Source organism: Corvus moneduloides, chromosome 2, assembly GCF_009650955.1.
Source record: "Corvus moneduloides isolate bCorMon1 chromosome 2, bCorMon1.pri, whole genome shotgun sequence".
Classification (NCBI taxonomy): domain Eukaryota; kingdom Metazoa; phylum Chordata; class Aves; order Passeriformes; family Corvidae; genus Corvus; species Corvus moneduloides.
The window spans coordinates 25,382,951-25,409,504 of record NC_045477.1 but is presented as its reverse complement, the minus strand read 5'-3'; the positions used below and the strand labels follow the sequence as shown (position 1 = coordinate 25,409,504).

The 26,554-nt window shown below is 39.5% G+C and overlaps 1 protein-coding gene across 6 annotated transcripts in view; it reads right to left on the bottom strand.

The window, feature by feature from the left end:
• ZBTB20 (zinc finger and BTB domain containing 20) overlaps positions 1–26,554 on the bottom strand; it is a 501,190-nt gene that overhangs the window by 377,146 nt on the left and 97,490 nt on the right. For 5 of the 6 annotated variants that reach the window (XM_032098516.1, XM_032098514.1, XM_032098515.1 and 2 more), the window contains one exon: positions 3,168–3,289. The exons of the other annotated variant lie outside the window; for it this stretch is intronic. The gene's annotated coding sequence lies outside the window, so the exon portion shown is untranslated. The remainder of the gene's footprint in view (positions 1–3,167; positions 3,290–26,554) is intronic. 6 annotated transcript variants of the gene reach the window in all.

The following is a 26,554-nucleotide window of genomic DNA, read 5'->3' as shown; positions in this document are numbered from 1 at the left end:
TTTTATTTCTTAAAACTATTTCTTTAAAGATGCACAGGCTCCTCAGAGATACAGGTTTAAAAATTCTCATCTACTCTCAAGATCACTAGTGAAAAAAATTAGTTCTTCCACTATTACAGCTTAGGATTTCTTCGGTGCCTCCGACTGCTGAAGCTGAAGACATTAACGGGATGGATGCCTGATCTGAAGGACCAGGGGTCTGGTTATCATATCTGTGGACAGTACTGCTTTTGGATTCATCATCACAGGATACAAAAGTCTCACATCTTCTTGTGCATATATATGCTTGCAATGTACTTCAAGAGTAGGAAAGCTGTTTTATTGTTATTGTTGAGATGGATAAGGTAAAAAGGTGCATATCCTCAAAAGTAGTAGGCATTGAATTCTCTCCTGCCCTGAACAATTACTCCAGACCACAGGAAGCACGGGAAGGAATACGGAATTAATCAGATCCCTGCCCCTAAGCCTGCACACCACTCTTCCCTCATTTGAGTATCACTCATCTGTATGTATTTTTTGCAGCCTGATCAAGAATGTGACAGACAGAAGGCACTTTGTTTGCTAGCTTGTCCCATGTCCAGTGTAAATATCCCAATTAGGGTTTCAGGATTAACCATCACCCCCCAAAATCTGAAGAATGTGCATAGCTACACCTAGCTAGATTGCAAACTCAGTGTAAACATCCATGTTAGATGCCTGCATCACTAATGACTCTGTTCTCCTGGACGTTCAGTGCCAGAAAGCCTAGAAGAGTGGTGTCCCAAGTGAGCCAGTAAACCACCAACATTTTCTGCTTGCTAACATGGCCTCATCCCTCTTAGTCACCATGTTACTCCTCACTTTAACCTCACCCCTCTCTGGCATCTTCATCATCAACAGCTCAGATTTTCTTCACATTCCACACAATCTTCACCTTACATATTCTATTACGCCTTCAAGAGTACCTGAAATATTCATTGCCAAATCTCCACCACGTCCTTACAGTCACCCTGCCTACATTTCCCACTGGGTAGCAGACACATTATGGCTTCCCTGCTGACTACTCAGCCAGGGTGGTTGGAATGCTGGGCAGCTGATCTGAGTGATCAGTCTGACTGCTCTTTAGCTGTCCAGAAAGGAATGCAGTGCCCAGACTGCACACACTGCTCAGATGCAGCACATTGCATGGACCCATCCTAGATCTGTGGCAAAAATTCTCCCACTCTGTCCAAGGTTCACTCACAAGTTCTCTCTCAGGAAATCAGCCAATGAGAAGCGGTGGGGTAAAAATGGCAATAAAAGATAATCTTATCATAATTAGCTGGAAATGAACTACCCATGCACAGAGGTCTCTCCATCACCCCAAGCTAAAGAACCCATATGAACAACAAAGGGTGCAGGGCTAGTTACTCACTTCACAAATTGTTTAGTTTCAGTAAAAAAGTGTTGCTGTAGAGATTTCTCAAGTCCAAATGTTCCTGGAGAAGGTAGTTCCAGTCATTCTGGGAAGGAAGCCAATCCCTTGGCTTTATATGTAAATATTTAAACAACATTATTTTTATATACATATCTTTTATACACATATACATATATGTCTTTAGACTTCCAGACTTGCAAAACGGCAATAGAAAAAAAAGCCAAGTTGACATACAGCTGTTACCTCTGCCTGAAACCATAACTGACCATTAGAAACAAAATACAACAAAGACTTCAAGATAATTGAGCCACGTCACCTTCATATACTAGTCTACCCAAACAGAAATGCTGAAAGAGCTGGAGTAGAAATTCAAAGGTAGAGAGAGAAAAGTCTCAAATTTCATCTCCTTAGAGGTGGCAAGAAAATAAGGTTCATCTATTTTAAATCTTTCAGAGCCTAGATGGATACAAGTGCTCCATCCACAGGTGTGGAATCTCCAGCTCTGGATGACACAAAGCTTCACATTCTGAGCATTTTAGTGTTATGACACCTGACAGTAAAGCTCCAACTTCACGTTTAGAAAGGTCACTCCTGCTTCAGACTTAAATCAGGTCCATACCTCAAAAGGGATAAATTGGCAGAAAATGCAAGTGAAAGAATGGAAATGCATCTGGCACTAAGATTTGGTGAATAAATAAGATGGGAAAAAAAATAAAGCTTTGAAATTGTTGAGGAGGGGGTTGATAAAATGGAGGAAGATGAGGTAGTGAGAAAAGGTATCCAGACAGAGCATATGATGAATAAATCAATCTATGAAAATAAAATTTACCACGTGAATTTCACCTCTATCTACTCAGAAAGCAGAAAACACACCCGACTACAAGATACATGTGTGTAAATTCATAGCTACATGATCTAAAGAAATAAAATACCTATGAATACAATAATTACATGTCTGTATGTATAGCAAAGCCAGTGAGTTTTAAGAACACAGAAGCGCACATACATAAAAAACCCACACAGAAAATAGGACCAAGAGTAGGGCAAGCCTTTTAGAAAATATTTTAATGGCTTTATAAAAAGCCTTCACCCAAAGTTTGAGGGGCTTTTGCAATCTTACATTTTTCTATTGCAAAATACACCTGCTTTCTTTTCTTTTTTCCCCCTAAACTAAATATTTCTTCCATCTAATGACTCTCTTTATTAGACAGCATCTAATTTGCATACATTTACATACAATTTAACTGCTAGCTTGTGAGAACAAAGAAATGGCTCTGTATTGCACTGAAGGACAATACTCAGAAAGGAAGGTATAAAAACCAGCCAGCTTGGTGGCTGTATATTCTCTTTGTTTCAGAAATACTAGGAGTTTTAAACACACTACTTAAAGGGTGAAAAAGATTATTTCATCAAACAATGAAAAAAGATACAGTGCAGCTTCCTTTTAACACATTCTCTCTCTGGCCTGGTTAATGGGATTTAAGGGTCCAATATTTCTTTGCTTTCTTCTGTTTCTTTTATTAGAACTGATGGATTTAATTCTGTCACATATTTTACTTCATATTTTATTCCTATAACAATCTATGCTGAAGTTCAGCTCCAATGCTAATTCAATACTATCTTCCTTTCCTCGCAGTCAGCCTGGAATACAACTGAGTGATCTCTGATGGGCATGAAGTGCTCTGCCCTCAGTGCCCAGTGCTAATGGATTTTAGAGAGTCTGCCAGAGTTTTGCCTCATGGCAACAAGTCTAGAGATAATGAAAACTTACCATGTAGCTGACTGGGAATCAACAGGAAGGGAAGCAGGGCTGAGCTCTGCTTGTGAGAACAGGGAGGGACTGTGGTCAGAGTAAATGCAGGATGTAAAGGATGCGTCAAGCCCTCTAGTTCCCTGAGGAGAGAGGGAAAAAAAAAAGAGGAGAAAATCATCTTTTAAGACCTTGCATAAAGGTAAACCCTTTAGAAACAGTTGCCAGGAACTCCAACACATGCCCTACCAAAAGCATGATACAATCAGCAAAGTGTTTTTCTCCAAAAGCTTTGCAGTTGGGATACCAATTGCTCAGGACAGCTACAAATCTAATCCATGTTGATTTGACATAAAAACCTTGCAGGAAAAAAACCATTTCAGGCTGCATGCTGCAGATGCCTACATCCTCTCATATGTGCAAAACCTAGGGATACAGAACAGTCTTCCCATTTCTCCTGCCTGCACAGCAGAGCTGCTAGCTTCACTTCTGAAATCTCCCCAACATCAAACTCAAGGACTTGTGCTCAGTGGGGCAGAAAAATTAAAGTAACACCATTCAGTGGCATAAGGATGGGTGAAAGATGACCCAATCACTCTGGTGGCATGTTCTAAGGGCCTGTCCTACAGAAATGTTACAAGAGAAACTTCTGGTGTACACAGACCTATTGCAATGGAATGGAATAAGACTATTCTTGGTAAAAGAGGACTAGGCCAAGTTACCCTGCACACAAAGCAGGTGTAGAATTCAGGACCCAGCAGTCATCTGCTCTGCTCAGTTTGCCCCAGCCAGCCACGTGGCCCGGGGCACACTGGCTTTGTATGATCAGCACAAGGCCAAGTGTTAATTCCATGGGTATTCTCACACCAGCATGAGTGGCACGGTGACACTGTGACTGACGGTACCAGAGCCACATCACAAGCTGTACACACAAGAAACTTCTGCTGATACTGCCCTGGTGTGACCCGCTGGCACTCAAAACACATGATAGATTATTTTCAGATGCAAATTTTAATTTAAAGCTGGCTGAAATGTTAATGAAGTTTTAGCTCTTTTTCAAAGGGGAAAATTCCCTACTGCTTACAAAAATGTTTTCTTTTTTCCTGCCCTCTGCCTGATCTACTTCTAGTGACATAGAGCAACCAAACCTCATAAAAGAAATTAATCAAGCCTTCGTATCATTTTCCCTTTTCAAGGGTGGAAAGGTTGAGGTGTGTGATCTTCAGTGTTTCTGATGTGCACCAAAATGATGTCTTCGAAAACAGCAGAGGAAGGAAATTCCAAAGCCACAGTTCCTGTGATTAACATATCCTATGCTCACAGCTGCATCTTGCTGAAACCACTGGGTTATCATCTCCAAAACCTTACAAGCATGGCTGTGTTATGATGTAAGCTGATTTTAATTGGAGGTGTCACAGTCCCACCCTTCCCTCACCTCCTTCCTCTCCTTGCCACACATCCCCAAGTCCATCCTTGAGCCAGGACTGCGTAAGTGCCTGGTTCAGGGAGCTTTCAGCTGAATGAAGGCTTCTTTTCCACGTGTTTTCAGCCACATCAAACCCTTGTTGCACCTCAAGATCCAGGCAGAAAACTTGGGGGCTAGAGCCAGGGAGACAGCAGAACTGTTCAAGTGGATGAACAGCAACAGAGCAGCGTCAACACTGATTAGTTTAAGCTGCTGTGGACCTGCATTTTGTGATGTCTAGGGCTGCTTTGGTATGCCACGGGAGAAAGGTTCTTATCACACAGCTGGAAGCCAAACCAATCACAGCTTTATAGGTAAAAAAGACCCCACCTCACATGCTAACTTAAAATAAACTGTCAAGCTACTCAGATCATACAGAACAGATGCAGTCTGCTTCTGACAAAAAATAGCTTGAGATAATGGTGCACAGCTACAATCTGCACCAGGGGCATTTTCCAAGTGGCAGGTTGAATTAGCCTCAAGTGACATGCATTACAGTAACACTTCCCTGAGGCAATAAGGCAAGGTCCCACATTCAAATGGAAAGAATTGAGCATTCTTGCCAAAGGCAAATGAAAAAGCGTGTGATTAAGAGCCACTGCTACCAGAACATGGTGAAACTCCTGAAAAATCTTTCAAGGACTTCAGAAAATACACCTGGAAATATAGAGCAGGAATTTTCCTTTACATGTATACAGTTACCATACTACACAGCTCTTTTGCTACTTTCCAGAGCAGAAGTATCAATTCTGTCCTGACTAAAAACTAACTTTGTAACCCTCAGTAGTTCTAAAGCCACTCTGTCCAAGCAGTTGCGCAGGATAGGCATCTGGATTTCAGCTGAACACAGGAGACACCGAAGTTCCCTTCTTTTGCTTCCCTGCTCTAGGGAATTGGAACATTTTACATCCTACAAGAGAGATCCTTTCGTGGTAAGGAATCACCTGGCACCACCACCTACAGTATCTTCAGGAGAAGGAGTCAGTAAGGAAGAGCTTCACTAACCAGTTAGCATCCACAGGTGATTCATCATCTTTGGAAATTACAGTAACTGAGAAGAGGAATCAGTGCCAACACCTGACCTTCCTCTGTTTTCATCGGCTGAACAACTAATACCCACCTTTTCAGTACTGCAGCTAGAATTTGTATTGCCAAGTTACAACCAGGCCTCAAGGGCAGGACACCAGACCAGGCATAAGAACTGGTGACTGGTTTTGTCCAACAATAACAAAACAATGCTTTCCAGCATAAGTGAGTCTGAAGCAACAGCATCCACACAACTATTATTTTTCATTCCAGTCTTCTACACATCCTCAAGATGGCTACAGTTATCCTGTCAACCACAGGCACCTGGACAGCTTGTTACACAAACCTATACGTGTTCAAGTTATGCAACCCCCAGACAAGAGGCTTGGCTGGTTTCCCCAACAGGAGATTCCCATATTCCTTCAACTGCCTTTTAAGATACAGGTACCAGTACAACCCATTTGTGCATATATCCTTCCTGTGCTGTCACTGAACATCTTTCTCTGTAAAATAACTGTCAGTTGGAAAGCATGCATACTTAAATATCCACACAATAACATATACACACACACCAAATACCTTGGCCAATACCTGTTTGATTGAATTGATTTCACTCTTTCCACATTACAACAGGTGCCCACAAAGACACGACTATCTTTAAACCAATGACAGGAATCTAAAATTTTTAATTATGCCAACCTTTGAATGCTTTCTATTCAAGTGCTCTTGATCAGTTTAAAAGTGTATTACAACAACAGCAGCCTAAAATTTTATCTTCTTTTCAACAATTCTTCTTGGAGCTTAAGGTAGGTTAAGCAAATTCTTCACCAGATTTTTCCCTTTCCTTTCTTTTGTTGTTATATACTCTACTGAAGCTGATAGATGAAAATGTAAAAGCTGGTTTGAGCAGAAGAATAATTCAGTGAAAGGAAACTCCTATTGCACCTCAGTTTTGGCATTTATCAAGTTCCCCTTTTTGTACATATGGGTGGGATTAGCCAAAGGAACAAAGGTGTGATTCTCTTTCCACTCAAATCATGGAGAAGAAGTCCGAGTTGAATCCATCAGCAGCATATTCAGACGAGTTTCAAGCATTTTTGAAAATCCTCCCCCTTCCCAACCTGCCCAGAAAGTGGGCATAAATAAATAAACTTCCACCCCCTTGTGTCCTGGAAGCAACATCCACAAGCTGCAGTTTGTGCAGCTCTGTCAAGTAAAAGATGGTGCAAATTTCTTTTTAAATACAAACAGTATTTCTGAAGTTAGTTCTTTCAAACATTCACTTTGATTTGATAAATTATATTAAATACAATTTGCCTCAGCAGCATTTTAAAGCATGACAGCTAGAGCAGGAGTAGGTCATTTTTACACGGAGAGTATGGTCTCCTCAGTTGTGTAGACAGCCTAGATTATGTATGCAGGCCCACACTCCCCGAGATAACAAAATTACCCGGCTTGCACTCCAAGCCAGTCAGAAACTGTGGAGTTGCAGATAGCGAAGTCAAGCCCGAGCCAATCAGTCCTGCTAAACAGCTGCTCTCTCAGTTGCTTATTAGTTCACCAGCACACTGGCCACAACCAAAGGCTTCAGATGGGCTTACAGCATGCACAGAACAAAATTCTCTGCATTCAAATACCACAGAAACGCAACCATGGATGAATACTACCAAAGGGTGGAGGTAGGAGAGAAATATCTTTTAAATTTACTGAAAACATTATTTTTTGAACACTGAAGAGAAAATCCTTACTCCTGAATACTGTATAATAACAGAACCATGCTGTTTGCTGGCAGAATGCTAAGTTTCATTTTCAGCAGAAAAAAAAAATGGTATAATAATTTTTCCTGATTTAGATGGGGTTTAGGTCAACCTTAGCTACATACAAATGAATGCTTTGTTCAAATTACAGGGTAATTTTAATTAGGACACCCTGCTAGACATCCCGTTGTTCTATTTAATGGACTTTCTCAATTATGAGAAGAAACACCTCCCCACCCGCCTGCGACTTCAAGTAAAAATTATGCTGAATAAATATACAAAGACAAAAATTATTATTCTGTATTATTAGATCTTTTTATTTCTGTTAATCTTTATTTGGCAACTGCTGTATCAAAAGGGCAGAGTTCAGAATCCCACACCCATTAAACACCTGTTTAAAAACCACTTGAAGCACCGGAACCAGCCAAATATGTCCCAATTAAGCAGAAACATTGGCACTGCTGTCTCGGGTAAGGAACACCCATTGCCATTTGCTCTCATTAGGTTAAACGGGTTTCTTGGGACATAGCTGAATTCCTGATTATGTGCATTGCAAATGGATGGAGAACACCAGAACAATAAAATTTAATTCAGCGTAGCCTTCTGTCCAGTTGTCAAGCACGGAATTTTGGGAAAAGCAAAAACTGAAGCTTTGGGAAGTAGACAAGAGTTATGTGTTGTAAGTATGTATGAGATAGCTCCTGCTTCTTTCAAGAAACTGCCTGGTCAACGTAATAGAAAGAATTGGGTTCGGATTTCTTCTTGAAAATGTTTTGAGATTTAGAGTCCATTTCATTTTTGTCAGCATCTCCTCCTCTGTGCTTTGCATTAGTTTGATTCGCTTACACAGTTTTATCTGTTAGTTAGAAGTACAATATGGTATCTTTTCATATTCACTTTAGTGTTAAATTGGCCACCAATTTCTTGATTTTGTATTGTTTATGATGCAGTGATGGAACACAAAGCCCAGGCAATAAAAACTTTGTAGATCAGACACCATACTGCAAGTCTTCCAAATATTTTTGTCAACTTAATTAAGTAAAGGCTCTTCTAGAGAGGCCAACTGCATGGCAAACAGAAGAATCTTACTGTCACTCACTTAACTTCTTGACCCCTGTCAAGGATGTGGGCATGTTTGCCAATAAGCGACAAGTCAAGTGGTCTTTTACCAAATACCCAACAGTACATTTCAGGGTGGTGCCACTAGACAGAATCAGAGCAGAGTGGTAGTGATTAGAAAGTGTGTTTGAAATGGTTCTAATATCCATCCTCAATCCTCTATAATCCCACTTCATTATCAATTTATTAACTTCCTTTGTTGTCCTTTCTGTCACCCTCCTGGGCTAGTTACTAATATATCTTAGTCTGAAAAGCTCTGTACTCCATGGGCATAAAAATCTAGCATGCTTCACATAAAATCGATCAGTTATCTGTATCCAAGTAAGACATGTACAGTCTCTGAATGGATCCCTTCAAATTAAATGTATAAAAAGCATGGTTCAGCACAATAAACACCACTTAATTCACAACTCATAGTCAGGATGTTAGCAGACAGAAAAGAACATCTATATATTTTTCTCTTCGCTTATGCCAGATAGACTTCTTGAGAACATAAATCCCGCTGGTTTTCTACTACCTCTTGTACTTAGTGTAGAATTCACAATTATTTAGTGCCTGCATTTCTAAAGTAAACTTTAGTACATGAAAAAAAAGCATTCTAGGAATAAAATATATCAGCCAGCACTTGCTGCTGACCTAAAACTATATTTATCTTCAAGACAACCATAAGAGTGGCAGATGCTTTCTTGTTCTAGCTGGCTACAAATGGCACTAAGAAATCCTAAGATAGACACCTGCGTACTTACTCTTTGCTTGTTCCCCCCCCCACACCCCCAAGTATTTTTGCATACAAACAACATTTTCTAATTTGCTATTGCTATTTATTTAGATATCCATGGATGCTGTATTCCTTGTGGCCTCAAGAACAGTTTCTCTTCCATAATCCTACTGATCTCATCAAAGGATGCTGGATACTCAAAACATCTGAAAAAGATAAAATATTCCATATTTGCTCTCCATTATTTAACTCACAAAAAGTGTCGCTTATAGCGAAAATGTTTTAAAATAGTACCTCTAAAAATTGAGAGCCACAGTCCTTGGCCATTTCTTCATTTAAGCCTTAGTAGCTTCCCCTCTTAGAAATGGTGGCTGACATTTTATTCAGTAGATATCTGTAGCTGAAACACTTGCAGACTACAAAGAGTAGCAAAAGCTACCATTACAAATGGATGTTTTTATTGGTAGACATTTTGAGACTAGGCAAAAGGGAGTTAGGAAAGCAGGAGTGTGGGTGGAAAGAAAACAAAGTAAGTCCACAAACAAACAAAACACTACAAATCACAACAGGACAAGAGAAGAATCAAGCAGTGATATAACCCTACCAGATTAGTAAAAACAATTCTCCCTTGATTGGAATTCCATTTTTCTTTTTTCCTTTGTAGTTCCATCAGACAACCATTAAAATGTTTAGCTGCATCACTTCCACAGGTACAAGTTATACAAGGAAGTTTATCAGGGTATCGAAGCACACAGTGCAAATTAAAAGGTAAAACCAGGAGTATTTTGTACTGTAAAAACAAATAAATAAAGGGAAACATCTTCTGTATACTGCAAAATAACCCCAAAACAAATTAATTCTATATGTTTAAACTGGCATTTAGCTTCCGCTGAATTGAAATTGTATTTTGAACCCCAGAGAACTGTGCATTAGTACATGTGCTGGAGAAGAGATGGAATATTCCATTTGAGGAGACACTTTGCCTAAATCCCAAATAGCTACAGACAAATCAAAACCTTTCACAATGTGATAGAAATGCAAGATATAGATTAAAAGGAGAGAAAGAAAGAAACAGCTTCAGAACTTGGAACACTTCGTGGAACTGACTTTTAATTGCCCAAAACAGCAATTTTTAAAGCTATTGCAGGAAACAATCAAGTCCCATACATCAGCTGAGGACAAGACCCTCTCAACTCTAGAAATATGTGGTAGTACCCAAAAAATGGGGGGGGGGGGGGCAGAGAGAGAGAGAGAGAGAAAGAAAAAGAGAGAGAAAGAGAGAGTGTGAGAGACAAAGAGAAAGAGAGCAAGAAGTGAGGTGTGGGGCTAACACCAAAGATGAAAACGGCTGGAATTAGAAGTCCAGATACATCCTTTATCTCTGAGGCATGAAGGGACAAAATAAAAGGGAGGCACATAAACTTTATGCACAAACTAAGGGGGAGTCAGTGGAGGGATATATTAAAAAAATTAATGTTGCAATATGCCATCTTATAATATTACATTGAAAACCACACCACTGTGTGTTGTTACTGTATTTGGCCAAGTGCACTACTGTGTTTATTTTGAACTTTTGATTACAATAAATCACTTGATACAGAGAGGCAACCAAGTGACTCACAGTCCCCTCTGAAATCTTACCATATTAAAATTTTGACTGTAGAAGGAACACAGTAACCAAAATCTATGTACACTACACCAGAGGAAGGGAGCAGAAGTATTGAACAGAACCTCCCAGGACTCCTTGGCCATTTGTTACACACGAACAGCAACTTTGCTGTGCCAGCAGTTATGACTGTTAGAGCAGCAGATAAATTTGGGGCAGCCTGCACCAGACACAGCAAACCATGGGCTGCCCAATTTTCTAAGGAAGGCACAGACGGTCTGCACACCTGAGCACGATTAAGTCTCACTGCTTATGAAGAAGAGAGTCAGTGTTGGCAGTGCAGTGGCTTGAAGGGGAGGGAGGCAGTTGGAGGGGAAGCATAAACCTGTTCCTGCTCACTACCAACAACATTATTGCAGGCACCAGTAATGAGGTGGCTGGGCTAGAAGGGGAAAGGGATACAGGAACTGGAGCGCTTTATCAGCTCCAAGACCAATGCTGGTTTTGGCACTATTTTCACTCTAGTGAGTTACAAACAACAAAAAAACCCAACCAAGCAGGTGCTAGCAATCTGAGAGACCACATGCCAGCTACAGCTGCTTCAAACTGATTCAATTACATCTGCCTGAATAGTCCCAGGACACTGAATCCACTGAAGGGAACCACAGGTCGAAGGGAGATCCAGTGCTTGTGGGCTCTTAACACTCCATTAACTTAAAGTCGAAGCCCTCCCAAGTGAAATTGGAGGAGGGCATTCAGACAGGATCTGAACTGTATGATCACACTCAGACTAGAACAAGACGGAAGACAGCATATGCATGACACTGGGATACACAGTAAAAGCCCATTGGAAATAATGCCTCAAAATTTTCCTGAAGCAGTCCGACAGCATTGCCTTGTTTCCCAAAACACTGGGTGCAGTACATTTGCTTGAACATGCTCTTGGGATTGGGACTTCACTCCAAACCTTGTTTGTACAAAAAAGGGCCAAGCAGCTGGGAAATTCTGGAGTGTAGTGTGTCCTCATTAGCTTCCATCTGCCATCAGAACTCAGCTCATGGCAAGTTTGGCTAAGTCCTGGTGTTCTCAGGTCCAAATCTGGGTCAGTTTTAATTACACTATACAGAATTCAGTGTGCAGTTTTTAAATCCTTATTATACAGCGCAGAAGAACGGGCAGCTCTCCAACTAATCAATTTTTTAAAAGTACATATATAAAAATTTTAAACCAGGCTAGACAGACAGTGGGTGGAAGAGAAAAAAAATGTATAAGCGAGTACAGGGGTTAGTTAAGAGAACTGTTAGCAAAAGTGGGTCACCAGCAAGTTCTGCTTTAAAACTTCAAAGGAAGGGGAAAAAGGAAAAAAACTCTTCATTTTTTAAGACACTGAAACTGATGTGCAAGATGTATACAATTCATACTGCTTTTAGAATCAGCATGGATTACACACAATAATACTGCAGCCAGATTTTTACGATGGGAAAGATGGATTGTCTTGTGGCTACAGGACCATAACAGGCACTGGCTGACCTATTCCCCTACCTTTAACTGTGTTATTTCCAGGGTTGGGAAAGGCCTTTTCCCGAAGGGCAAAGCCTTTAGCCTACAGGTACAGAAAAGGTGTGGTGGTTAGAAGTACAGTTCAATGGCATTCTTGAAGGTGACAGGGAAATGCAGGATGTTAGTCTAAATCCTTACCTAATTAATGTGTTTTGGACTACTTCAATTGCTATTTATTTCCTCTTTTTCTATGCCATCAAATAGCCATCAGCCAGGTCAGGACTTGAAAAGAGTTTTGCTTGCCAGGTTGCTGGCAAACAAAATGATAGAGGCACAGATAGCTGCATGTTTTTCACTGAACAGACACTTGGGATAGGATAGCACGCCAAATCTTATCTATGTAAATTGGGCTAAAATCTACTCTCAAAGTCAACAACCAGAATCTGCCCTGTTTAGAATCTTTGTCAGATGCAAGGGAGCAAGTAGAACTCTTCAGTGACAGCTACCAACATAAAGGTAGCTCAGAAATGGAGAGGGATGATCAATGAGCAGAGTAAATAGCAATGAAATGATGGATACTTGTTAGATGAGCATAATATTCTGCCTTCTCGTACACAAAAACTACACCTTCAAAAACTTCCAAGTTTGCTTTAACCATTTCTATGAAAAACTCCTGTTAAAAAAAGACTCCCCTTCATGCACCTTGTTAGCACTGTCATAGTTTTCATGTCAGAACCACAACATAGCAGAAACATGACACAATCCTGCACTCTCCCTTATACTTCTTCACTTGGTGGCTAATCCATACATCTCCAGCTGCTAGATGAACCTAGCACATTCTGACACAGCAGAAAATGCACTACTAACTATTTCAGGATCAACAAAAGCTATGAGGCTGGAGTAATGACTCAATGCTCTTTATTTGAAAGGAAGCTTTGTCATAAAGGTAACTGCCCTCTCTCAGATATGGCCCCACATACACAAAAATCGATACATTCAACATATTACACAACAATCCACACAGAAATAATAAAAAAAACAAACCCAAAACAACCAAACAAAAACAAGCCCAAAAGCCCCACAACCTTACCACAGGAGCAGTACAATCTTACGTATGCCCAGCTTCTCCATTTCAGTACCTAGTCCACAAATGGAGGAGGCTTTTTTCCCATACCACCTGACTGGTCTCAAGTTCTATCCCCCAACTGGGCCCACTTGGATTAATTAGGACAATTAGCTTCAGTGCCTTCAAATAACTCTCAATTTAGTTGAGCCTACATAAAAAAAAAAGCAAGTTGAAGCCACAAACAGACTGGGCAAGATAATCTTCTGTTATTGAAGAAGAAGATTACCCCATGCAAATTTGTTTTCTGAGGGCCTGGTTTCTTAGTAGAATGTTTTGCTCCAAAGTTTCAATGCAGATCAGTAACAGAACAAAAGGGAGCAGGAGAATGATAACACAGCAAACACTAGTAAATTTAGCCCAGATAGTATCATTGTAACAGAATGATCACACTCTGTAACAGATGTGAAATTTCAGTGCCCACAGGTGGACTATTCTCTCTTTTAAGGCACTGTTGCTGCGGTTGGGTGTGTCTGATGGACTGTTTGAAGACACGACCCACCAGTGACTAGGCAGAATTGCCAAGCTGTGAACTATACACAAAGAGTGGAGTAGCAATGCTATCGAGTGCTGCACATCCTCTGAAACACCGACAAGGAAACTCAGTGATGGAACAGGCTGGCTACAAAAATACCACCAATAACAACAACAACAAAACCCAACAAGAGGAGAGAATATAGGGTGAAAGGAGAGGTTCTGCCCGTGCTCTCAACTCTAGAGGCAGACTTTTTTCTTTCCCTTCCTCCCTCTAAAACCGTGTTTGGATGTGACCCAAGTCAAGGTTGCTGTGACTCATCTGTCTTCATAGTCTCATAATGCAGCCACTTCTGAGCTGTCTGTTGTCACACTGGCTGGCTCAAGGTGTATCTGCCAGTCCCAAGTTCTTATCACGGAGCCTATGGAAGAGGCCATTGACTGGCATTTCCTGAACAATCCACACTGTTCTAGCGTAAAGAGGGTCCCAGTGAAGCACATCATCTTTCTACAGTTCTTTTCACGAGGAAGCAGTGAAAGATGTGTTGTGGCACATGAGTGCAGATATAATCTACAGCAACAAAACAAGGATGCCATGCTGAGACAGGGGACATTTATTGCAGACTGTTAGCACCTGGGGATGTTAAAAACATAGGAGTATTTTACAGAATGAATTCTAACATGGCAGTCACCAGTTAGAAATTAAAGAGAGAATCTTGTCAGACTATTTCCACTGGAATTTCATGCTACTGTATTCATCTTACTGTACCTACATGCAGCATCTCACAAAATCCTCTTTTTGGGGTCTGTCCTTTCCACTGCATCAGCTGGAACACCTGAGACAATAGTATGATTTATAAACAGAATAAATCTCTCAATTTGGTTATACTTGGCTGCAAGAGCTTTAAGTCATATCCTTAACATCTGAACGCCATTTTTCTATTGCACTTTATTTTTGAGTGGGTGTTTTTGGCGCTATACAGTTTATGTAAAATGAAGCAGTACATAAGAAAATGCAACACCTATTCTCATGTGTTTCATAAACATCCAGCCCCTGACTCGTGTGTGCTGTGCAGCACAGTTGTTGTTGCCAGCTAACAACATGTTCTAAACTGACAGAATAAGTCCTACAGATCTCACTTTTTTTGAATTTTAAAACTAGGGGAGCCATATTAAGAGGAATTTGACAAATTAGCTGCAGAGAAGGAGGAAACCTGCAATTTTCTCACTGCAGTGATGAGACGGTATCAAGAACAGTGCTAAGCAAGGCCAACCAAAGGGACCACATATACTTTCCTAAAGAATAATACTCTTGTATATTGTTCCTGAATAAAAACTGAGAGTCCCCACTAAAGTGATGTCAATTGCAAGCTTTATGGTCCTGCCTGCATGACAGAAGACAGCAAAAACAGCACACAGACCTACACACATATCTCAGTTTATTTCTTTCTAGGATTTGATAGCCAAACTAATGTCAGAAGATGAATTCAGAAGGCCTTTTATGGCAAAACAGATTATAATCCAAGTTTAAAACAGAAAAGGAAATGACAACAGAAAAACACAGGGATGACCATGGAAAGAAAGTTTACAATGTAACTGCTTTTGTAGAGCAATATGAGATAAACACCAATTATCACAATTTTCTAGATGAGGAAACAAAAAGCTCTGATCACAAAATGAATCAAGCCGCTCATGCTGAATGTACATGATTATGTCATACTCTGGTTTCTATTAATTTTATCACATTTACCCTCAGGACCTGACAAGTAGTGCTTTCTATATTCAGATAAAGAAGACAACAACAATAGATAAGCACTGAAGCATGCATTTGGAGCATGGTTCAAATGAAAACCTACCATGCCCACATCACATCCCTTTGCAGATCAGAGAGAAGCTCAAGAGCATGTCCCTGACTCTAGCCAGGGCAGTTTCTCACTGTACCTGTGGGCAGGACAAATGAGAAGTCTTGCTGCCTTGCACTAAATCTTTCCAGTTGCTGGCAAACCACTGGGCAGGCATTTTCTGAGCAAGTATGTATGTTATACATACATATACGTATATATGTATTTGTTACATTATCTTTTCATTAAGTGGTCCTTGATAGGTTTTTTTTTTTTCATGAGTGTATCTAATTTCCTTAGTAGGCAGACTTCCTTCTGCTTTTTTCTTCATCTTGGGTTAATGACTTCTATTGTCAATATTAGCACTGTGTGTCTAGAGGAGATTTTCTGGAGCTGCAGAAAAGAGATCAGTCTATAGATCACTCCTTCTTGGTTAAAACTGCACAGAGTGTAAACAGATCTCAGACAATGGCAGATCTGTTCCCATCCCATGATGTAGATTTCAACAGACTGTAAGGATGCTATAGCTTTGTGGTTTGTTTAACTAGATTTATCAGATACTAACTCCTTTTACAAGAGCAAAGAGATGCTTTATTGAGCCAAGAGGCACAAACTGAGTAGATGTGAAGATGAAATGGTCTGGATTTGCCAGTCAAACAGTGTGACTGCATCTGCTGCTTGGATGCTGCCTAAATAGGCCAAGATCAAGGTTGTAAGGATTGATTTGATCCTGATCCCTCAAAGTAAATGAGACCCAGAAATCAAAGCTCATAATAAAATTTAAAATTATCCAATCAAGTCATCTTGTATTTCCCCACTGTAATGCACATATAATGTATGCATGTGTCTGTGTGCACAGTTTCACACTCAAATTCATCTTATCCCCTGCATTTCTATGTCCTACCATTGCAAATACACTCTGAAAGAACAAAATTGCTGGAAGAAAATAGAATGCACTGGAGCAGAGAACCTGTGTGCCACCATTCTCCTTTCCTAATCAGCAAGCACCAATTCACACCTCCTTGCCTCACCTCCCTGCCCCTTTACCAACGAGGAACTCACCTTACATCTCTATAATGCTTTCCTTGGCAAAGTCTGCAACCCCAGGCAGCCCAGCCTCGACTGCAGGCAGCAAAGGCATCGAGCTCAGCTCAGAGTTTGACATGCTTGGTGCATGTCATGTAACACAAGCAACCTGCTAACGAGCTGCTATGTGCTCTCTCAAAGTCACAGCTGCCAGCAACAATTGAGCAAGTGCAGCCTAGCTTTTCAGGATTCCTGCCTGTTGCCCAGGAACCACACAAAGCACTGGAGATTTTAAACAGGTGCAAACAGTGGTTTTCTCCCATGCCTTGTCCTCCAGCACATTAGACTGCACAGCGTCTGCAACAGCAACACAAGAAGAACCAGAAAGCAGGAAATGAACTTCCAAAATGTGATCAGAGTTCCTACTGATAATGCAACACTGATGACATGAGAAAAACAGATTGTACAAAGCACTATAAGCAGATGCAGGAAGGCTTGGTCAGGCTTGACTTCATGAAACCTGCTTTTCCCAGAAATATGACTCTGTGTTATAATTCTGGTTACATATTTTTCTAAATTTGTCAGTGTTTCTCACCTGCAAAATATTTTGTTAATGTAAGAGGTAATGTTTCTGAACAAGCAATGATTCAGAACATGTAATGAGCACCAAAAATAAATGAAAAGCGTATATATTAAAGCTTAGTTTTATAATAATTTGATAGCTGCATAGGAATTTTTAATGCACAAAACTGTCTTTCAAATAAGCGTCTTAAAAAGCATAATACAAATCACGTACATTATCTAATTGTGTGTATGTACAGAAATTCTACATGTACCATCTGTTTACAGCTCGCTGCTTAACATTATAACCTCGTACATACACAGCTCAGTGCATAGGTGGTACCGTAGGTAAACACAAATTGTATCTCCTGAACTGAAAATCTGTGAGTCAACTTTTAACAGGCTCGTTAGAAAAGACTGCACCAACTCCAGAATGCTTTGTTTTGTCAATATTGCCTACGCTGTGTTAAGGTCATCAGTACGAGTTTGCTATTAGCCACGTTCCCACATTGGTAATCAGGCAAATTCCCGTTAATTTCAGGCAGAATCTTGCCTGAATTGGAAGGGAGCAGGAACTGGTTAAGGCCATTAACCAGATGGCCATGGAGATCTAGCGTTCTCATGTTGTGATCAGCTGCTCTACCTGCCACTTACAAGCCCACTCACTAGCCCACGCACAGGTCAAACCTTGAGCAAGGCTCTTCTGCTGTTCCTTCAGAAATGTAATGTTACAACGCTGACATGCATGCTAAGGGCTTCTGTCTAAAATGAAAGCGCTCAGATAGGTTTTACCTTCCCTTTTGGATCCAGCTTTTCAGCTGGGTGTGAGGCTGAAAAGGCTAAAGGGTTCTCTTGTACAGACGCCAACAAAAACAAAGGTAAACTTAGAATTTTCATTAACTGTAAATTACAAGAGCAAACAGAAATAAGGATTGATGTGAGCAACAGGGAATGCTAAAGCTTCACCAAATGTAATGTGTAATGCTTCAACCCAAACATATTTCGGGATGACTGCCAAGAAGATGGGTATAAATGTGGGAGGCTTAGTAGAGTACAGTTTGAGCTAAAATGTGTAAAGTTTTCACTTGTGCTAAGGAAACATTCGTAGCTAGGTAAAAACAAGGGCTTATGAAAAATCCAATTTTACATCTAATCTAAATTTCCCTGGGCAAAGCAACTGCTCTCTTCCTAAACTGATCCTCGAGATAGCTGGTGGTGGCATATAATTATTGTGGATAGTATTGCCATGGGCTAGGCACTAGTTGAATACTGTAAATTCTAGAGGTGTGTCTTATCCAGCCTTATGTGGTTTGATGTATTCATCTAAACCTGAACTGGAATTAGTCATCATGATGCTTCTGTTATTTAGTGGTCCAATGACATCTGTACAACCAGGAGACAGAAGCATTGGCTCTAAAAAGTTTTCTTGTGCTATCGTAGTTTGCACTGTTACATGTTAGCTTTTCTGATCTAGAAACTCCTAGTGGTGAAGGATAAAGTATCCCTAATAATCAGTTTCTCCACTGAAGAATAGTTACAATGTCCTGCATGTTTTTGGGGCTGTAGGGGAAAGGGCATTAAATAACCCAAATAATCTCAATTTGCTGCCAAACATCCCCCAGCAGAAAAAGGCCTACATGATTGAGGTTTGGTTATCTACTGTCAGAGCTGTGCCTCAACAGTAAGAGTAGGAGGTTCTTCTAGCTCTACTAGAAGACCAGTTCATTAACTAGGATTTAAGTTTACTTTCAGTAAGATAAAAAATGGATAATTCTAGTAAAGGCAAGAGACTGGACAGTAAAAGGGCTATAAATGCTATAGAATTTTTCAACACAGGCTCATTTCTCACCTTTTCTAAAGCTACCTTTGTCTTGAGTTGATAGACCAATTATTTCAGGAAAAAAGTCAGTGTCAGTAAAGCTTCTTACCTGTTTTATCTGGATAGACTTCAGCTTACATAGTAATGAAGGTCCAAGAAGGCATTTTATTGGCTACCACTTCAGCTTTATTCATGTGATTGGTTCCAAAATATTTAGATAGCAACACAAGTTACTTCATGTTTCTCCATGTTAAGTTCAGGGTACATCCTTCCCTCTCTGTGCCTGAGATGATGCATTTCTTAGGTTTTCCAGATCTGCAGCTGACAGATACTGACAAGCTTTGGATTCCCCTTTCTGCACCTCGAGTTCCACAGATGTGGAAGTAAGAAGTTCGTATTGAAACACGGTACAAGAATCATTCTAACAATACTCAGTGCATCCCGATACTTGGCAAATATACACGATGACCCTCTGATAAAGAGGTGGTGACAACAGGAACTTATCCTACCTAAAAGAGAAAAATCTGAAAAGATACCACCTATTCATTCCATTGTTCCACATGCAGATCTATTCAGCTGAGAGGGCTGAAGGTGACAAGCAACCCTAGGAATACATGCACATAATGCTACTTGTCACCAGATGTAGTAACACAGTCTCCAGTGGCAGGGGAAACTGTGTCTTTCCATTCACTGGAGAATGTCTTCCTAAAGGCTAACACTGGCATGAGAATAATGAGAACATTTAGGAAGGACTCAAATGTACATGCAGCTCAGATTTGTTCCTAATGGCTTAATAGCAGGCAAAGACATTTCTCAGGGTGTCCAAGAACAGAAAGCACCCTACAGAAGCTGCAATAGAGTTTAATGACAACAGTGACTCAAGAAAGTCTCTTTAAGCAAGGATCCTTGACATTATGGAACAGGCCAGGATTTGCTGTTTTGGCAATTACTGTGTGATGAAGTTATGCTTTCTGTAAATTGAAACTTTCCTTCAAATTACATCAAGTGTGTGCACCTCAGCAAAGCTTTGAGGAGTCTGAAAGAAGAATGTATCCTTTTGTGCAGTGACTTCAGCAAAATAAGAAACTGGATTAACCACAATCTTCACTGGTGCCAGCCAGACCACAAAGTGTACCGTCAACACTGTGCTTGTAAGGTAAAAGCTGTTGTAATTTTAAAAGAATATCAATTATATATTGTGCCCCAGAAGTACTATAACCTTACTTCAAATTTCTTACAAAGTATGTCTTCTTGCACTCCTATATAATACCAGAATAAGGAACATTAGATTACTTTCTAGGAGTTATTTAAAAAACTCTAGGATCTCTAAGCAGATACAAGCTAATGTTATTATTCTGAATAGCAGTACAAGCTGCCCTCCATCCACAGCACCATGCAGGCTGTCTTTTTTGTAGTTAGGATGCATTTTGCAGCAAGACTTAACTGTTCTTTCAAGTGCACTGTACTGTTAGTTGTTGTCACAATTATTTATAAGTGGGGACATCTATCTCCTACTAACCTTCTGTTCTGGTCCAATATACAGGAAACAATTCTGAAGCATTAAAGTACATTTATAAGAATTTAAACTCAATATTTCTTAGCTAGATTCTGCCCCCTGGTTTTGACTCTAATCTCAGGCAAGTCAAAGATGGCATTCAATCTTCCACTCTATTGTGGGGCTTGTGTGCATGAAAATCTAATTTTGATGAAAGGTCAGGATAGAAGATGAAGATGTTCAGCTAAAGAAAAGGGTTTTCAAAGAGACTTGTAAACATGAGACCACGAGTTGGGTTTCTTTTTAAAATGTATCATAAAGGTACTGTAGCATTCTTTAACACAGAGAAGCAGCAGAATAGTGCATGAAACCCTCAATGCCAAGAAATAATCCATCCTTATTTTAGCCGTGAATTATCCTACAACCTTGAGAAAATTACTTAACTGTTCCGTGTTTCAGTTTCCTCATCTATCAAATGAGGACAATGATACTTTGTAAAACCACTCTAAGATTCTTTAAAAAATATAAATCATTTGGAAACTTGTAAAGTACATGCAACTTCTAAAAAATAACACTGAGAATATAAGAATAAATATTGCTTTAAACATTTGGTGCAATATTTTAATACAACTTATACCTTTCTTGTAAGTACTTTACAAAATTCTCAAGAGTTTACAATTACCAGCATATAGGATTTGAAGATACAACCTGCTTTAAGTTCAAACTTCCAACTGTTGTTTGAAACACAAATATTTTCAAGGACCTCAGTAAGAGATGGATTGGGTCCTACATTTTTTTCCTAAGACAGGCAACAGTCCTCCAGCTGAGGCAGCACTGGATTCTTTGAAACCCACAATAATCACCAAACTAAAAGAAAAAGAGGTTAACATTGTGTCCTGCCTCCCCAGCACTCTTTTCAACACCTGCATAATACAGATGCCACAGAAGACTCATTCTTTCTTTGAAGTACAGGAAACTATATTGTGGTAAAAGACTGAGTGTCATTCAAAGCATCCTTTGAAACTTCTTAAAAAACTGCATCTGAGCTTTGTATCTGGAGAGGTTTTAATGATTAGTTTATTTTTCTGTACTTTTAGAGCACAGAAGAGAAAATTCATTACATGTTTAAAACTCAACAAACTTTGCAGGCTTTAGATATTCAAATACCTCTACTTCTGAAAGTTTACCCTGCTTAAATGTATATTTGTAGGGTGTGATCAAAAAGTGGCTGGACATAATATTGTAGGTCTAATTCCAAGTCATCAATCAGTTTGTTGGCATTTTAGTGTAGAAGAGAAGTGCTTCCTCAACTTCGTCTTACAAGAATGGATCACAGAGTTTTTTTAATAACCTACCTTACAGACTGGACCAAGCATGGAAACTGCTGGGCCGAAAAGATTATACTCTCTGGACACTACTAAGATTGTATTCTCTGGACATTGTTAGCAATCAAAAAACAAGATATCAGAACTGGGGATGGCTCACAAGTTTAGAGACAACACTTATTATAAACCAAAAGCTACAATACTTATATTACTGAGGGAGAAAAAAGTTGGGGAGATTCTACAGCCATTTCATCTTTAATAAGTATTTCATTCACTAACTTTGAACACAGAGAAGAGAATTTCTATCCATCATGTTATTCAGTCATATTTATAGAAGATAAAAACTTACAGGTATTACATTAGGTATAGTCACCTTATCTCCAAGTAAAAAATGACATACATAGTTGAATACAAAGGCAGCAAACTGGATTTTCTTATCAAGATTGACATAATACTTGAATGCAAACAGGACAGCTAGATAAGAATTACAAAAGACATTAAAATCCCCCCGGTTTTAGGCGTGATTGAGAAAGCAACACCAGAAATATAAGCAAAAGGGAAAAAATACAATCATCCAAATAAATATTATGTTAAAAACTATATGTGGCCCAGAATCTGTGAAGACCTCTGAAGAGACATTGCCAACTAGAAGAACAGGAGTGAGGTGGGATGCTTTCAGATATTTAAGAGCATAGAGCGTGGAACAGAGTGCAAGAACACAAATGTGCCCGCAGAGGCTGTGTTAGAGCTTCAAATATCTCCAGCTCAAGTGACTAATGCTAATGTGCAAAGAGACAACCACTTCAAGCAGAACTTTTTACTGATTAAGTCACTACCATAAATCTCAATATGTTCCCTGCCATATTGGCAGCCTGTCCCTTTTTTCCTTTTAACTGTGGGCCAGATCCTCAGCTGGTATAAGCTGGCATCGCATTTTGTTGCCTTTAGTGGAGCTAAGCCAACTGATGCCATCTGAGCATCTGATATTATATTTCTGTAGCAGTTAAAAAATTATACAGTGGCATTAATTACTACATAGTCATGTCTCATAACCTCATGGCAGGGGTGGAAAGACTTCTCATTTATACTCACCAGTCAACATAAAGAGTGGAAGGGTCAATTGGTCATTCCATGCTCAGTTTGATGGCTGTAAAGCTACTAGTCATTTCGAACACAGGAGAAACCACTTTTCATTTTCCTATGTGATTTAAATTCTTAAATTTTTGTAACTCACAGGCATGTAGTAGCTACTCTATGTCCTTAAAGCACCATACTCCACTGCATTAAAAATGTAATGGATCTGACATGCAGAAGAACAGGCAACTGGAGCACACAAAAATTCATTTAACTGAGAAATAAAGTCCCACTGCCAATAGTAGATGCTGAGGGGAAGAGGGGTAAGACCACTTTCATCTGTAAACATCTGCTATGGACTAACAGCATATCAGAAATGCAGACACAGAAAGTCTCCAGTTTTGATAATAGAGAAAGTGGTCAGGGTTTTTTTTGGTTCAGCAAAGGGAGAAATGAAGCACAGGACTAATTATGGACAACTGAATTTAGTTTGGACTATCTCTGACAATGACCTGACACTCATAGTTTATACTTTTTGTGTAAAAGGCCCAAATGTTCCATTTCACTGCAGAAGGAAATAATCGTAACAGAAAACTGTAACGCCCAAATAAAATCCTTCTTCTCCAATGAAAAAACATTTCCTACTTTCTACCCAACACAAAAAAAAGTGTAAGCTGGGACCCCAAAGAACCAGGGTGGGCTCAGACATCTGGATATCCAGTAGAAGTAATGATCACTTGCACCAACATTTTGGATGCAGCAAAATGTTCACTAACTCACATAGGTTATTGAGGGTTATTGTCTGTGTATTTTAGGGAAGGCTGAAGGGAGTTAGTTGTGGCACTGAATCTAATCTTGGCCTGCCTTCATTTGCATTCTTTGCCCTTCCCAGTATTTCATATATAAATATCTCCTCAGCTCCCAAGTTACTTTTAGCACTTCATTGCCCCTGGACACTCAACATTGAGATCTTACTGAACATTAAACAAGCAGATTGCCATCTTTGTCTCTAAATGGGTAAAATGAAAGTACTAACCTATCAGACAAAAAACTACTTGTTCTCCAGCTACTGATTAGAACTTGCATGTTGGAGCAGCATGCACACTCCTAACAAGCTTCCAAATGGGGGATTGGAAGTAAGCAGATTCATTCTACAAGTAAATGTAAAATCAATGGCCTTACATTGGCTGAAGCCTATGTCCCAAAATACAGAGAGTTTGCTATCGATATAATGTAAGTACCCAACAACAAGCCAAGGCCAAAACATGGGAAGATAAACCCATGACTGACCTCAAGAGGTGTTTTACTTGAGTAAGGACAGACAATGAAATTCAGGGCTTCAGCCACTAAAGAGCAGAGCTACTGAAAAACAGGAAACAGAGGAGGAGACATTACAGAAAATGATTTATGGGGGAAGGAAAAGAATAAACAGGAAAATGAATAGGAAACAGGAGAAGCAAGGAACTACAGGTTTCAAAACACACTAGTATTTAACATGCCAAAAGACAAGTAACTGAATCTCCTGAGATCTACCAGGAAAATGCCAAGATGCTGGTGAAGTCACGCACTTTGGCTGTTAGGTTCTGATATGAGGACAAAGACATAAGCTCTACTGTCATTCTAGAGAGCATTCCACTAGGAACAACTTCAGATGGAGAAATCATGGACCTTCTCTCAGACTTCAGTGTATCTGAATAAAGGTTTGAAACCTATTACACACTCAGTAGAAAATGGAAGAGTATTTTAAACAGACACACTCTGCCCAACCCAAATAAATTTAAACAAGTTGATTAAGAATATGACTTAAATTCATATGAAAAGTATCATCCATCTTTTAAAGCTTGGCCTCCTATTTTTATATTGTACTTGGCAGAAATATATCCACGTTCAGTCATTTTGTCTCAAGTCAGTCATGGGATCCTGCTGTCCTGATATTGATGAGAATGAAAATGATAATATTCAAATACTTCATTTAACTATTATTTAAGAAATATTATCACTTAAATGAGACACTGCCTTCACAAAAGAATGCTCATAAAAATATAGTCTTAATTAAAAAAAAAAAAGGATTTTCTGTGTCTAAATTTTATAACAATCTATAAGTGTGTTCTGTCATCCTTACCACAGGGGAAGAAATTAAGCAGGAATTTCTGCCTGACAGAAATCCTGCAAGTGGGAAAGCTCTTAATTTTGACTTCAGGGTAAATTTTGCCTCAGTATGAATTCACAGGATTTGGCCTATGCTTTGCAGAGATGACTGGGATTCAAGTTTATTATTACTTAGACAATTTTTTTGCTAGAATTTTAGGAGCAGTCTTAGAAGAACTGGAGGGAATGAGTTTGACCAGAGACCAAAGAGATTAATTACTATTGTGTCCACTGGACATTAAGTGTCCAGTGGACACCAGCTGGCTGGGCAGAAGATGGGAATTAACACAGTTTAGTTTTAGAATACTAACATACAAAGTAGAATAATTTATTTCCTCCCAAAAAACATATTGGAGTTTATATTCTCATTGCTTATGTAATGGAGTTTTCCTAATATTTCTTGTTTATCAAAAATACTTGTTTGCAGTGTTTCCCTATAAAGCTCATATACCCAATTTCAATTTCTAATCAGAAAAAGCATGCAGGTGTTACTAGCAGGCCAAATGCTAGAATGCTTGCCCAGGATTTAGGCTGTCCACTGTTACAGCACAATGTGATTAAGAGTCCTCATAACATCTAGCTGGTAAGTCTGGAGAAGTCTGGCCAGGCACCTTGATCATAAACAGAAACATAAAGGCCATGCAGCCTCATAATATCCTCATCTCAAGTCTACTTGTCTGCTTTCTGTACAATTGACCCTTTTTTCTTGCCTTTGAAAAGATGTGGAAGGGAGCCAGGAAGAAAAGCAACAAGTCCATAACAGAGTCGTTCTAAGTTTCTCTGAAGAAGCAGTCAGAACAAATAGCTCCTCAAATTGAACCGCACATGAAAGCTCCCTGCTGCAGTTGTGTAGTCCCAAACAAGAGAAATGATGCAAATATTTTTTATGCTGGAACAAACTAGCCTCTAAATTTGTATTTACTCCAGTAAATAGTTCTGATTTTAACCTGTGATTTTGCTAGCTAGCAATAATTTTGGACTGTTGCTCAGAGGACATCTCTTTGCTTTGCTAACTATCTGCTATGACATGTATGTCACTGCAGAATTAAGCCATGTAAATTTTGAAAGTAATTTGCAGCTCTGAAACAATTTTTAGATATTTCTTGAAATTCCATGCTGTCAAAACTCAGTGAAACTGCAAAAAGCATATGAAGATAATGTCTATAAACACTGCAGCTGGCTACACAAAAAGCTGCAAAGAGCAAGGGTTACCAGAGCAGGAAAACACTGTTAATTACTAAGTGTTGTTTCTTGAAGCGTAATACCCATACCTGGGAACTACACATTCCTACCCATACATCATATCAACATTACAGCAGTAAATCTCTCTA